Source organism: Bubalus bubalis, chromosome 9, assembly GCF_019923935.1.
Source record: "Bubalus bubalis isolate 160015118507 breed Murrah chromosome 9, NDDB_SH_1, whole genome shotgun sequence".
In the NCBI taxonomy this organism is placed as follows: domain Eukaryota; kingdom Metazoa; phylum Chordata; class Mammalia; order Artiodactyla; family Bovidae; genus Bubalus; species Bubalus bubalis.
The window spans coordinates 57,429,622-57,442,392 of record NC_059165.1 but is presented as its reverse complement, the minus strand read 5'-3'; the positions used below and the strand labels follow the sequence as shown (position 1 = coordinate 57,442,392).

The following is a 12,771-nucleotide window of genomic DNA, read 5'->3' as shown; positions in this document are numbered from 1 at the left end:
TCCTGATTTTTAGATGGTTAAGAATCCTTGACCTAGAGAATAGAAATCTCTGTAGCATCTTTTAGTCAAAATGGGGTCCTTGGACTGGTATCCACCAGGTACTTGTTAGAAGTTCAGATTGTCAGGCTCCACCCCCACCTTAGAGAACCAGAATCTGCACTGTAAGAAGATGCCCCAGCTGACTTGTATGCATATTAAATTTGAGAAGCACCAACCTAGCAGAAATACAGAATTCCTGAAGAGTAAGAACCTTGAATTTGGCAGGTTGAGTTTGCTTTGTTTGCAGGACAGTGAGATGGGCATGTCTCCCAGACAGCTGGAAATGTGGTTCTGAAGTCATGGAAAGAGAACCCAAAAGGAAATTAGCATCTTCACCAAAATGCTCATTAAGGGTCGGAGTGCAGGCTGTAGTGAGGTCATGAGTGGAGAGAAGAGGACAGAGTTGGTGGACCACGGGGGCAGGCCCAGTAAGGGTACAAGAGAAGGGGAGCTGAGATGAGGAAGTGGGGAAAGAGACTGATGGAGAATGATGGCTCAGGTGAGGGCAGGAGGCAAGGTCAGGAATGGAGTGATCCAAGCATAAGATTCTGCAGAAACATCAAGGAACATAGAAACTAAGAAATGGCCATGGAGTTCTGTCCCCAGAGGTGGGTGATAAGAGAGGCTTGAGTCAGTGGTGAGCAGTTGGAAGCAGGGAGTCCAAATCACCCGCCTAGGAAGGACTGTGGTCTCACCAAGAGGAGAATTGTGCCTTGAAGCAAAAGGAACGGAGAGAAACTTTTCTCAAATGAGAGACTTAGGAATGCTGTCAAGAAGAAACCTTCAGAGAAGGGGACTGAGTAGATTAAAGATCAGAAGAGAATTTAATTGATGAGACTGGGTTCTGAGGCAGGTAGGAGGGAATCACATTAGACTCATATGCTTGTTAACACATAGACTGACCTAGATGGGCACGAGATAAACAGCAGGCCACCTTCAAGGAAGGAGACTGGGTGACTAGAGAGGCAGGGTGGCTTTCTTATTTAAGAAAAACAAAATAATAGTAAAAAAACAAAAACAAAAAAACCTATGTGTGCTCTGCCCAGATTTAACAAAGGTTAACATTTTCTCAGATTTACCTTAGATTTTTTATATATAAGAGAAAACATTAGAAAGTTGAAGTTCCTCCTGTTTTCCTTTTTCTTAACATTTTTGTCCTCTCTTCTCCAAGGGCAGGGGCAGATAGATGGTAGAGAAAGGGTATGCTTGGGGAGAGATGGAGAATGACATGGATCAACAGCTCCCCTGTGCCAGGCGCTGGGCTTGGGTTTGACATTTGAAGTAGGAGGGAGAGGGAATCCACAGGGATTTATCAGGATGATGTGTGCGAAAGGTTCAAAAGGTCAGGAAAGGTGAGTATGGCAGTTGAAACAGTCTGTGAGCCTCAGTTTCTCCATCTGTAAAATGGTCATAGTAATACTACCTACCTCAAAGGTGACGATTGAATGACTTGGGTGAATAACTTACTCAGAACTTGAGACTTCTTACATGGCTATTAAATGATGACAGTGGTGGCAAGGAGGATGCTTATGACTGTGATTGTTCAACCCCCTTTATAATCAATATATATATTTTTTCAGTTCCGTTCAGTCACTCAGTCGTGTCTGACTCTTTGCAACCCCATGGACTGCAGCACGCCAAGCCTCCCTGTCCATCACCAACTCCTGGAGTCTACTCAAACTCATGTCCATTGAATTGGTGATGCCATCCAACCATCTCATCCTCTGTCGTCCCCTTCTCTTCCCACCTTCAATCTTTCCCATCATCAGGGTCTTTTGAAATGAATCAGTTCTTTGTATCAGGTGGCCAAAGTATTGGAGCTTCAGCTTCAGCATCAGTCCTTCCAATGAATATTCAGGACTGATTTCCTTTAGGATTGACTGGTTTGATCTCCTTACAGTCCAAGGGATTCTCAAGAGTCTTCTCCAACACCACAATTCAAAAGCATCATGTAATAAGGGGTAATGTGTTCATAATGATGATAAGTATGAAGGTTTAAGTATTTAGTTCCAGGTTCTCCATACTACCTCATCTAGTCCTTCCTGAACCCTAGGATGTAGATATTATGAACCCTCCTTCTTCATTCAGATGAAGAAACTGAATCCCAGGGAGGTTAAGTCATTGCTCAAGGCCACAGATCCAGGAAAGGATTGGTCTGTTACTTGAACCCAGACCTTCTGACTTCAGATGTTAGTATTGTAGTGCTGTAACCTCCCTGACAAGTTCTTAACAGTATTTGGCACGTAGTGAAAACACGCTCATGTTACCTCTTACTATTGTAAATATTTTTGGAGCAGAGCTATTTAAATGGTCAGGTTGCAATTCTTTTCTAATGAGACATACAGAGCACTGAGATGTTTGGAAATTCCCTAGCGCCGTGCTGCCAAGGGGTTACAGAACTGAAGTGAAAAGCTGTGGGTACTGGAGGCTCCAGGCTGCTCTGAAGACAGTGCTAATTGACTTGTAAGCTGAGCACTTACCAGATAGGTTATCCCATTCCATGCTAAGACAACCCATTTTAGGAAACAGGTGCCCAGGAGCCTAGCCTTGCTCCCCCTACTCCCCAGAAGCTCCTTCCAGGTTGCTCATCCCACACCACTTCTCCCCATCTGAGCCCAGGGACCAATGTCGGCAGACCGAGCACATATCAGAGCACAGAAGCAGCCTGAGAGCGTGGGGTCTGGCCTCAGGTGTGGGTGCCTTGGCAGCCAGCTGCAGCCCCTCATCATCACCCTAGCCACAGTACATGCTGGTCCCTGCAGGGAGCCTCAGCCTGGGCACACCTGCTCACTCCCTGTCCCCTCCACTTCCTTCTGCCCTGGATTTCCAGACAGAGTCCAAAATGGGTTCACATCAAATAAGATTTGTTTTCTTTCAGTGTAATTTTCCGTTTATAGACAGCCTTCTCGCAGGAGGCACTGTCCTCCTTCCTCTGTCTCGGTTTTTTTCTGGGTGTTTGGGGATAAACTCCTGGTGGTTGTTTTGGAGCCCTGTGGTCAGCAGTCCAGCCGGTCATTCATTCAGAGTGTCTCCAGAAAGCCTGCCCTTACGCTTACAAGAGCTTATGCTGATTTCTGTGGCCTCTGAGCCGTCTATGGAACTGTGCCCATGTAGCCAAGTGTTAAGAAATATCTGACCTGGGCCAGCAGGATCCTTATCTGCAGGCTCATCCTGGTGAGATGATGCAGATGATAATTACAGTATTATAATAGCAGCCGATCCTCTTTGACACTCCTCTAAGTGCTGAAAGGGATTCCATTATTCCTGTGAGATACGTGCTGTTTGGACCCCCTTTACAGAGGTGAGGAAATAAGCACCCAGAATTAACAGTCCTGGCTGACCAGGGGGTGTATGGGATCCAGCCCTGCTGACCTCTCTGGCCCAGCCACCCTACCACCCCACTCTGACCCTTTGATCTAACCACACCAGCTTTGGTTTCATCCCTTGGATACACAGTGTGACTTCCTGCACAGGTCCTTTGCACATGCTTTCCCTCTGCCAGGACCCCTGTTGCCTCCACTCCACAGCTAATTCACCCTGAGCCATCTTTCACATCTCAACTGCGTTACTCAAGGATGTCCTACTCAACCTTCCCTGACCACATGTCCCATTAAAACTCTCATGGTGCTGCCTGCCTCTCCTCCATGGTCCTGGTCAAAGTTGAAACTCTATTTTTATTTGTGCACTTCACCAGTCAGTGTCTGGCTCTCCCTCCAGACTGTGGCTCCATGAGAGCAGAAGCTTGAAAGTGCTGCCTTGTATGTAATTCTATCATTGCACTTACCATGCTGAACTGAAATGATTTGTTTATTCATCTGTCTCATCCCTTGGTCTAATGAGTTTCCTAAGGGCAGTATCCAGGTCTTTTTCTAACACAGAACTCAGCTCAGTAATTACTTGGTGAATTGAATTGAATGACTGGGATTTAATTGAACAGTATAACTTGGGGAAGGGCACCTGAAAGTTCAGAACTTTGGATGGAGCAAGCCCACAAATACTCTATCAGAATCACCCCCTGTGGAAATCTGGAGTGATGTTTGAGAGAAGGTTAGTGTTTTTAAAAAGCCAGGTTCCATCAGCAGATGAATGGATAAGAAAGCTATGGTACATATACACAATGGAGTATTACTCAGCCATTAAAAAGAATACATTTGCATTCCCACCAACAGTGTAAGAGGGTTCCCTTTTCTCCACACCCTCTCCAGCATTTATTACTTGTAGACTTTTGGATCACAGCCATTCTGACTGGTGTGAAATGGTACCTCATAGTGGTTTTGATTTGCATTTCTCTGATAATGAGTGATGTTGAGCATCTTTTCATGTGTTTGTTAGCCATCTGTATGTCTTCTTTGGAGAAATGTCTATTTAGTTCTTTGGCCCATTTTTTGATTGGGTCATTTATTTTTCTGGAGTTGAGCTGTAGTACAGCCACTATGGAGAACAGTGTGGAGATTCCTTAAAAAACTGGAAATAGAACTGCCTTATGATCCAGCAATCCCACTGCTGGGCATACACACTGAGGAAACCAGAAGGGAAAGAGACACGTGTACCCCAATGTTCATCACAGCACTGTTTATAATAGCCAGGACATGGAAGCAACCTAGATGTCCATCAGCAGATGAATGGATAAGAAAGCTGTGGTACATATACACAATGGAGTATTACTCAGCCATTAAAAAGAATACATTTGAATCAGTTCTAATGAGGCAGATGAAACTGGAGCCTGTTATACAGAGTGAAGTAAGCCAGAAAGAAAAACACCAATGCAGTATACTAACGCATATATACGGAATTTAGAAAGATGGTAACAATAACCCTGTGTACGAGACAGCAAAAGAGACACTGATGTATAGAACAGTCTTATGGACTCTGTGGGAGAGGGAGAGGGTGGGAAGATTTGGGAGAATGGCATTGAAACATGTAAAATATCATGTATGAAATGAGTCGCCAGTCCAGGTTTGATGCACGATACTGGATGCTTGGGGCTGGTGCACTGGGACGACCCAGAGGGATGGTATGGGGAGGGAGGAGGGAGGAGGGTTCAGGGTGGGGAACACATGTATACCTGTGGCGGATTCATTTTGATATTTGGCAAAACGAATACAATTATGTAAAATTTAAAAATAAAATTAAAAAAAAAAAAAGCCAGGTTCACTTATAATTTGGATAGCAAACTAGGAGGATCTATGACTTTCCTTAAGAAGCATCATATTACGGTTATAAATCCAAGAGAAGTGAAGACGAAATGGTGTCTGCCTGTCTGAGGTTCATCTGAAGTTTAGTAAAAATCAGAGCATAAATAACAAGTGGAATCTCATGGAAGTTGTGCTGGGATTTGGCTCCTCAAGCCCTCAGCCTTGCGTCATTTCCTTATCTCTCCTGGATGACCTTGCCTGGCTCGCTTCCCAGTGCGGTTATTGCTGTCTTTGACTCCATAAATGTGGTCTGGTTGCAAGGAAGCATTCCCATCTTTGGAGCTGATCCTTTCCATGACCTGATGCCCCCTAGTCTGGCAGATGGTCCCTAGGGATTACTTGAATGAGAATAAGAGAGGCAGAGAGGGAAAAGGGGCTTCCCTTTTGCCCAGAGGATGAGCAGGGCCAGGGGCAAGCTGCCTGTTAGAGGCTGGTGCTGACCCAGCAGGGTTTATGAAGAAAGTGCCAGGTGACTGTGGGCTGTCGCATCCAGACAGGACCTGGCCTCAGCTCTGCCCACCCTGGCTCCAAAGGAAACAGGCAGTTTTTCAGAAAAGCTGTTTTCATTCATCATGCCTCCTCCTTCCTATCAAAACAGATTATGATAATAACCCTGTGTACAAGACAGCAAAAGAGACACTGATGTATAGATCAGTCTTATGGACTCTGTGGGAGAGGGAGAGGGTGGGGAGATTTGGGAGAATGGCATTGAAACATGTATAATATTATGTACGAAATGAGTCGCCAGTCCAGGTTCGATGCACGATACTGGATGCTTGGGGCTGGTGCACTGGGACGACCCAGAGGGAGGGAGGAGGGAAGAGGGTTCAGGATGGGGAACACATGTATACCTGTGGCGGATTCATTTCGATATTTGGCAAAACTAATACAATATTGTAAAGTTTAAAAATAAAATAAAATAAAAAAAAAACAGATTATGAGCGTGTTCTTTGGAGGATTGAACAGCACCCTTTAAGAAGTTAGAAGCCATTTCTGAGTTGAGAGGATTAACCTAGTTAAATTTAATAGTAGCGGCACATCGTAGATTAGCAGGTAATTTGAAAGAACATGATTGAGGCTCCAGTAACCCATTATGATGTGCATAGTTTTTCAACTATTTTGCAATAACAATACCACCTGGTTATCACCTGTGAGGGATTAAAGTAACACTATCCTCTTATCCCCGTGTGAAAACCTCTGGCACATAGCAGGTGCTCAGCAGTATTTGTTAAAGGAATAGAAGAAATATGAGGCTGTTCTAAAGTTCTGAGAACTTTCTAAAATGGGACAGAAACCCACAGTTTTGAATAGACTTTGCCCAAATGCATTGGGTAATGGCACATACAGCTGCTTGCTGTTCTCCTTGGGTTTCTAGATCCAGTTCCCACTCATTCAAAATTAGGAATGTATTCCTGACAGCCAACTTACAAGGAATCCCAAGGCTTAACTCAGATCTAAGGAGGGTATTTTTTTTTTTAAGTCACCAAGGAATCATTCTTAAAGAGGAGACAAGAGTCCTGTGTAACCTGAAAATGTAGCACAAATATTGAAAAAGAACATCCTGGGGCTTCAGTGGCTAAGGCAGAGGAAACTCAAAGCTGTGTTGAGGTTAGAATTGGAGCCGCTTTCCAAACTGAAAATCAGACTTGTCCTGTCTTTGGCGGGCTGGGCACAGGCTGGTGCAGAGGAGCCCAAGTCCAGAAGAGGGCGCTCCGAGCTAAGGGTGCTGACGCAGCTGGGACCTCAGGGTCCTTGAAAGAGGCTGTTCATGCTTCATCTTTGTTTGTCCTGCCTGTTTTTGTGTTCTCTGTCGAAATGAGAGAGGCTTTTCCCTCTTCTCTGCCAAAGAATGGTATTCCGAAAATATAATTAAGCTGATGATTTCACAGATTAAATGCCAAATCCTAGGTATAAAATTATGTTTACAAAAATTTTTAATAGCCTTCAACCTTTGGTCTCCCTGAAATCTGTGAACAAATTTCCCACATCATGGCTCTTCTAACTTATTTCAGTGGGCCCTTGGGAATCAATATCTTTTTAAGATATTGACTCTAGTCCTAGAAGATGGTTATTCAAGAAGAGTAGACTGTCATTTTCTCTCTCTGCAAGTTATTTGTGTTTGTCCCACCTTTATCAGGTTAATGAATTAAAGTTACCTATGCGTAAGTACCACCATACCCACAGCATCTTGATTAAAAAGAAATCTGTACAGTCATAAGACTGGGATACATCAAAGCCTTGTTTTTAGTTGTATAAGCTCCCTTGGAAATACACCTTCTTCCCTGCCTTTTTCATCCCCAGGCCCCGAGGAGAAAGCAGACAAATCCAGTAAGTCTTCAAGGAGACATCACACTGTGTGCTGACTCTGATTGGTAAGTCCAGTGTTAAGAATTTGTCTTATGGAGGGATTCACCCCAGGACCCAGAGATCAATGTCTAAAGTTCACAGAGGCACTGTTTCCCATAACAAGAACTGGGAAACCATGCTGCATCAATAACAGAATGATAAAATAAATTATATAGTCAAGCAAATACCAGGCAGCCATAAAAAGAGAGCTAGACATATGGGGAAAAGAAAGCCCTAGAACAGTATGTGTGGAATTATCCCGTAACTGGTTTTCAAAATTATATGTGTATCCATAGATACATAGATAGAAACCTGAAAAAATGATTACCTCGGATTGTGGAATGGAGTTGGTGAAAGTATATCGGGCATATTCTTCTCATTTAAAGGAAAAACAATAACACTTGTACAGCCTTCTGGAAAGAGAGCAAGAATGCTGTGCTCTCAGCCTGTCCCTTCAGCCCCAAACCTGCTCGATGTCTTCCACCTAAAGATTCGTTCCCACCCTCCCTGGGACCCTCTTGCTCCCACTTCACTCTTAGCTTTCCCCATGGCCAAGCTTCCCCTCACCGGTGTCACTGCCTCCAGCCCCTCTCAGTCACCCTCAGCCCTCTGGAGTCCTCCTTCCGCCAAAACTGCCTCTGGAAAAGCTCACCCATGATTTTCTCCAAAACTGGGACTGCAAACTGGTGGCCCGTGAGCCAGAGGCGGCCTGAGGCTGTGCGGTTTGCTGGAGCTGTGCTTTGGTTGTAGTTGCTCTCTATCGATTTGACATGTACCAGTTGGGAGGTTACACCTGGACCCAGCACTGTCCTCTCTTTAACCATCCAAAGATCTGACCCGCTGCACCCACCATCAGACTGAGGGGCAGCCTGACCCAGGGTCTCCACTGCTCCCTCCTGTGGGTTCTTCTGCTTCCACAGGCAGTAGAACTTTCCAGTCCCATTCGAAACCATTCTGTTCTCTCTGGTTTCAACCATTGCTCTGGCTTTCAGGTCTTCCTCTTTCTTTCCTTTTTGATTTTTTTTAGCAGCTTTTCATGGCTTTGTCCTTTGGCCCCTCCTTGGATGTTCAGACCCCTCAGGGGTCTGCCCCACGTGTCTTCTCTCAACCATGTACCTGCTCTCCTCCTCTCCCAGCATGCCCTTGTCTGCGTCAGCTTCCGCACATGTCTCCAAAATCCCAAATTGCCTCTGCCTTAATGAATGACAGTACGGTGGTTACAAAGTAACCCAAACTATAAACCTTGGTCATATTCCCTTTCCCTCGCTTCCCACAGGCATTTCCTAATGATTTGACCTAAGTATGCCTTACGTCTTCATTCCTCTCCTTCCCCACCATCAGTGTCTTGGGCCAGGATGGTGAAATCTTGACCCCAGTCTGAGGCGATTGCTTCTAATTTTTCCCTCTGTAGCTTATTCCTCTTACCTCACCCACAATACCTCCAGCCTTGTCCTTCCAAACCACAAATCTGATCATTCCTCACATATGCATGCATGTGTGCTAAGTTGCTTCAGTCATATCCGACTCTTTGCGACCCTATGGACTGTGGCCCACCAGGCTCCTCTGTCCATGGGGGTTCTCCAGCAAGACTACTGGAGTGGGTTGTCATGCCCTCTTCCAGGGGATCTTCCCCATCCAGGGATCAAACACAGGTCTCCTGTGCCTCCTGCATAGCATCCTTGCTCAAATACCCTTCCATATTCTTCACTGCCCACAGGCCAAAGCCCAAACTTCTTAGTTTTGCATTCAAGGCTCTTTATGATCTAGTTCTAGCCTTTATTTGTTCGGGCAACAAACTGAGGACCGATGATATGTCAGGCCTTGGAGGTACTTGGGTGAAAAAATTAACTCCTTTTCCCTGTCTTTATGGGACCACATTTTACCTGGAACTTTACAGAGAACACTGCACACACACGCGCACGCATACACACCACACACACACACACGTGACTTAAATGACAGAGGAAGAAAAATTCAATATCAGGAAACAAAGGCAGAGAATAGAGTAAATCCAACTTTAGAATAGTCAGGCAAGACTCCCCAAGGAGGTGACATTTAAGCTGAGACCTGAAGGAGGAGAAGGTGCAGAGATGGGGGGTAGCTCACCAGCAAAACCCCTCCTTCTCATGCCTGCCTATCTTCACTCCCTTTTAATAAAACCTGTTCTCTACTCCATGGACACTGAACCACCATCTCTACCTGTAGGTGCTGTACTGTGGGGGTGCTTCTGCCCCAACTGTGATCCTCTCAGGGAGGAATTTTGTTGTTCATTTGGGCCTCTGGTGCTTTATACATACTAGACTAAGATGAAAAAGTGGGATGAAATGCTGAGGGGAGAGGGAAAAGTAGATAGATCAATGGTTGGGTAGGTGAATGGATGGATGGGTAGGTGGATGGGTAGGTGGGTGGGTGGGTGGATGGGCAGATGGATGGGAACACACATGTTTTGAGCTGAGCTGGGTGTAGTGTCTTTTGGGTACAGTTACATGACCAACAAAGCTGAGGTCTTGGGTTTGCTGGAGGTGATTTATGCTGGGAGAAGAGTCACTGTTAAAGAGTGCTCACTCAGGTTCTCTACCAATTTGTTCACTAGTCCACTTTGGTCACTTTTTTGGGCAATTTTTTTTTACAAATATGAAACAATAACATTAACATTTTTTCTTCAGTAAATAGCTCTTGCCTCAAATCTTAAGGGGAAGTTTTAGATAGAAAAGTGAGAGACCATGTATCCAGTAGTCCAGTCTTCAGCCTCTGCAGCTAAATCACTGTGCTTCAAACACTGATGCCAACACTTACATATGAGATCCTAGGGGACCTCACCAAGCCCCCAGTTCTTTATGAAACACAACCACCAATAGTCCTTACTTTCAGTGTTGCTGGGAGGATTTGATGACATGTGTGTTAGCACAGCACCTATAATAAAGGAAGGGCTCAAAAACTCAGAGCAGCCACTGTTCGAGAGGTGATGTTTTCTCAGCCTGGCCCTTCTGCACATCTCCAAAAGCTTCTAAAGGATCTGAACCAAACATGACAAAGGACATGCACTTTGAACTGATTTTCTGGTTGTAGAGGAGAGTTGCCCAGACACTCCTAGAACCTACAGTGGACCCCCAGAAACAACTGCAGACACAGCCACACTCAGGCTGAGGTTGGATTCTGACCATGTCCTGTGCCCACTGCCCGTGCAGCCTGGTCACTGCTGAGTGAATCAGCCCTCCGAGGCCCCAGGTGGCATGTCACCAGTTTCATCACACAATGTGACTGGAGCGTCTTCATTCATCTGTCATCTGGGCTTCTTCCCAAGACCTCACATGTTAGGTGGCTGAAAAGCAGCAACATCAGTCTCACCCAGAATAGGAATCCGAACAGCCCTCTTGGGTGATGCCCCAGCCCAGAGAGCCCCCCGTCTTTGGCCACTCTACCTGCCCCTCTCCAAAGCATCATCTAGCTGTAATGGGAGCGGATGTCCCTCAGCCTCTTACTGGAAATGTCAAGACCCTCACTCAGGGCCTCTGGAGCCCGAGGTCTCCGTGTGGAGCCCTCCGCCTGCTCTTGAACTGCCCAACACAGCCTTCCCGACACGGCCTTCACAGCTCAAGTTGAGGCCCTGGTTCCACTCAGTTTAGCTGGGGCCCAGGGTGACTCCCTGGCTGAGTGGCTCTTGCTGGCCATGGCCCCTCTGAGTGTCTGCCTCACAGCCTAGGAGGCCTGTCCCTGGTCCTGCTACAGGTCACCATACAGTGGCCCTCATCACCCAGGAACAGCTGGAAGTCTGGAGTCCAGGCTGCATCCACTTGCCAGGGGCTCAGGCCTGTCCACCCTCTCAACTCTCCAGGCCTCCCTATATGGCAGGCCCAGGGTTCCTCTCAACTCACTGGGATGTCGTCAGAGCCACACCTGCCTCCAGCCCCTGCACACGCACAGGCAGATTGTCCTCAAGGCTGACCCCCAGCAGCGGGCGGGCAGCCCCTACACAGCGGCAGAAGCTCTGGAGTTTGTCTGCCAGGTCCGGCCCTCCCTGTGTTAAAAGGGAACTTAAGCAGTTTCACAAATCTTGGCAGTTGGGTTGACTGCCCTCTTTTTCTGCGTTCCAATTTCCCTCCCTGGCTCTGGGTGCCAGGCCTCCTGACCCAGCCTCTGGGAAAGGAGGCTCCAAATGGAACATGGTTTAGAGGCAGCAGGATGGGGTGAGAGGGATCAAAATACATCACTTCATTTTTGCAAAGTATACGCCCTCATCCAACCACTCCTCCTCCAGGCCTGCTGTGGCTCATGGAGCCAGCGTCCTTTAAGGCATTTTTCTTTGCTACATTCTTAGTTGTGTTCATTCAGTGGCATTGTTGAGCACCTGCGACAGGCATGCATTGTTCTGGGACTCAAGTCAGTTGCTGTCTCACAAACATAATTTAGATATTCTCATCTCCATATGGAGAGATACTCAGGATCACTAACCTTCAGGGCTGTGCAGACCAAAACCACAATGAGATGCCATTTACATCTACTAAGATAGCTGTAACCAAAAGACAGATAATAACAGGTGTCGACAAGGATATGGGGAAATTGGAGCCCCTATACATTGTGGGTGGAAATATTAAATTGGTGAACCACATTGGAAAACAATTGGACAGTTCCTCAAATGGTTGTCCAAGGGTTACCATATGACCCAACAAAACCACTCCTAAGGACATACCTAAGATAAGTGAAAACATGTGTTTGTACAAAAACATATAGTAATGTTCAGAGCAGCATTGTTTATAATAGCCAAAAAGTGGAAATAGCCCAAATGTCCAACAAATCATGGATGAATGGATAAATAAAATGTGGTGTATTCATACAATGGAGTATTACTGGACAATAAAAAGGATTGAAGTACTGAAAAAATGAAGGGATGGAGCCAAAGGAAAAACAACACCCAGTTGTGGATGAGACTGGTGATAGAAGCAAGGTTTGATGCTGTAAAGAGCAATATTGCATATGAACCTGGAATGTTAGGTCCATGAATCAAGGCAAATTGGAAGAGGTCAAGCAGGAGATGGCAAGAGTAAAGCTGAAACTCCAATATTTTGGATACCTGATGCGAAGAGCTGACTCATTTGAAAAGACCCTGATGCTGGGAAAGATTGAGGGCAGGAGGAGAAGGGGACGACAGAGGATGAGATGGTTGGATGGCATCACCGATGAACATGGGTTT

The 12,771-nt window shown here is 45.9% G+C and overlaps 1 protein-coding gene across 5 annotated transcripts in view; it reads right to left on the bottom strand.

Annotated features, from left to right (window-relative positions):
• FGF1 (fibroblast growth factor 1) overlaps positions 1-12,771 on the bottom strand; it is a 106,257-nt gene that overhangs the window by 59,956 nt on the left and 33,530 nt on the right. The gene's annotated exons all lie outside the window — the stretch shown is intronic.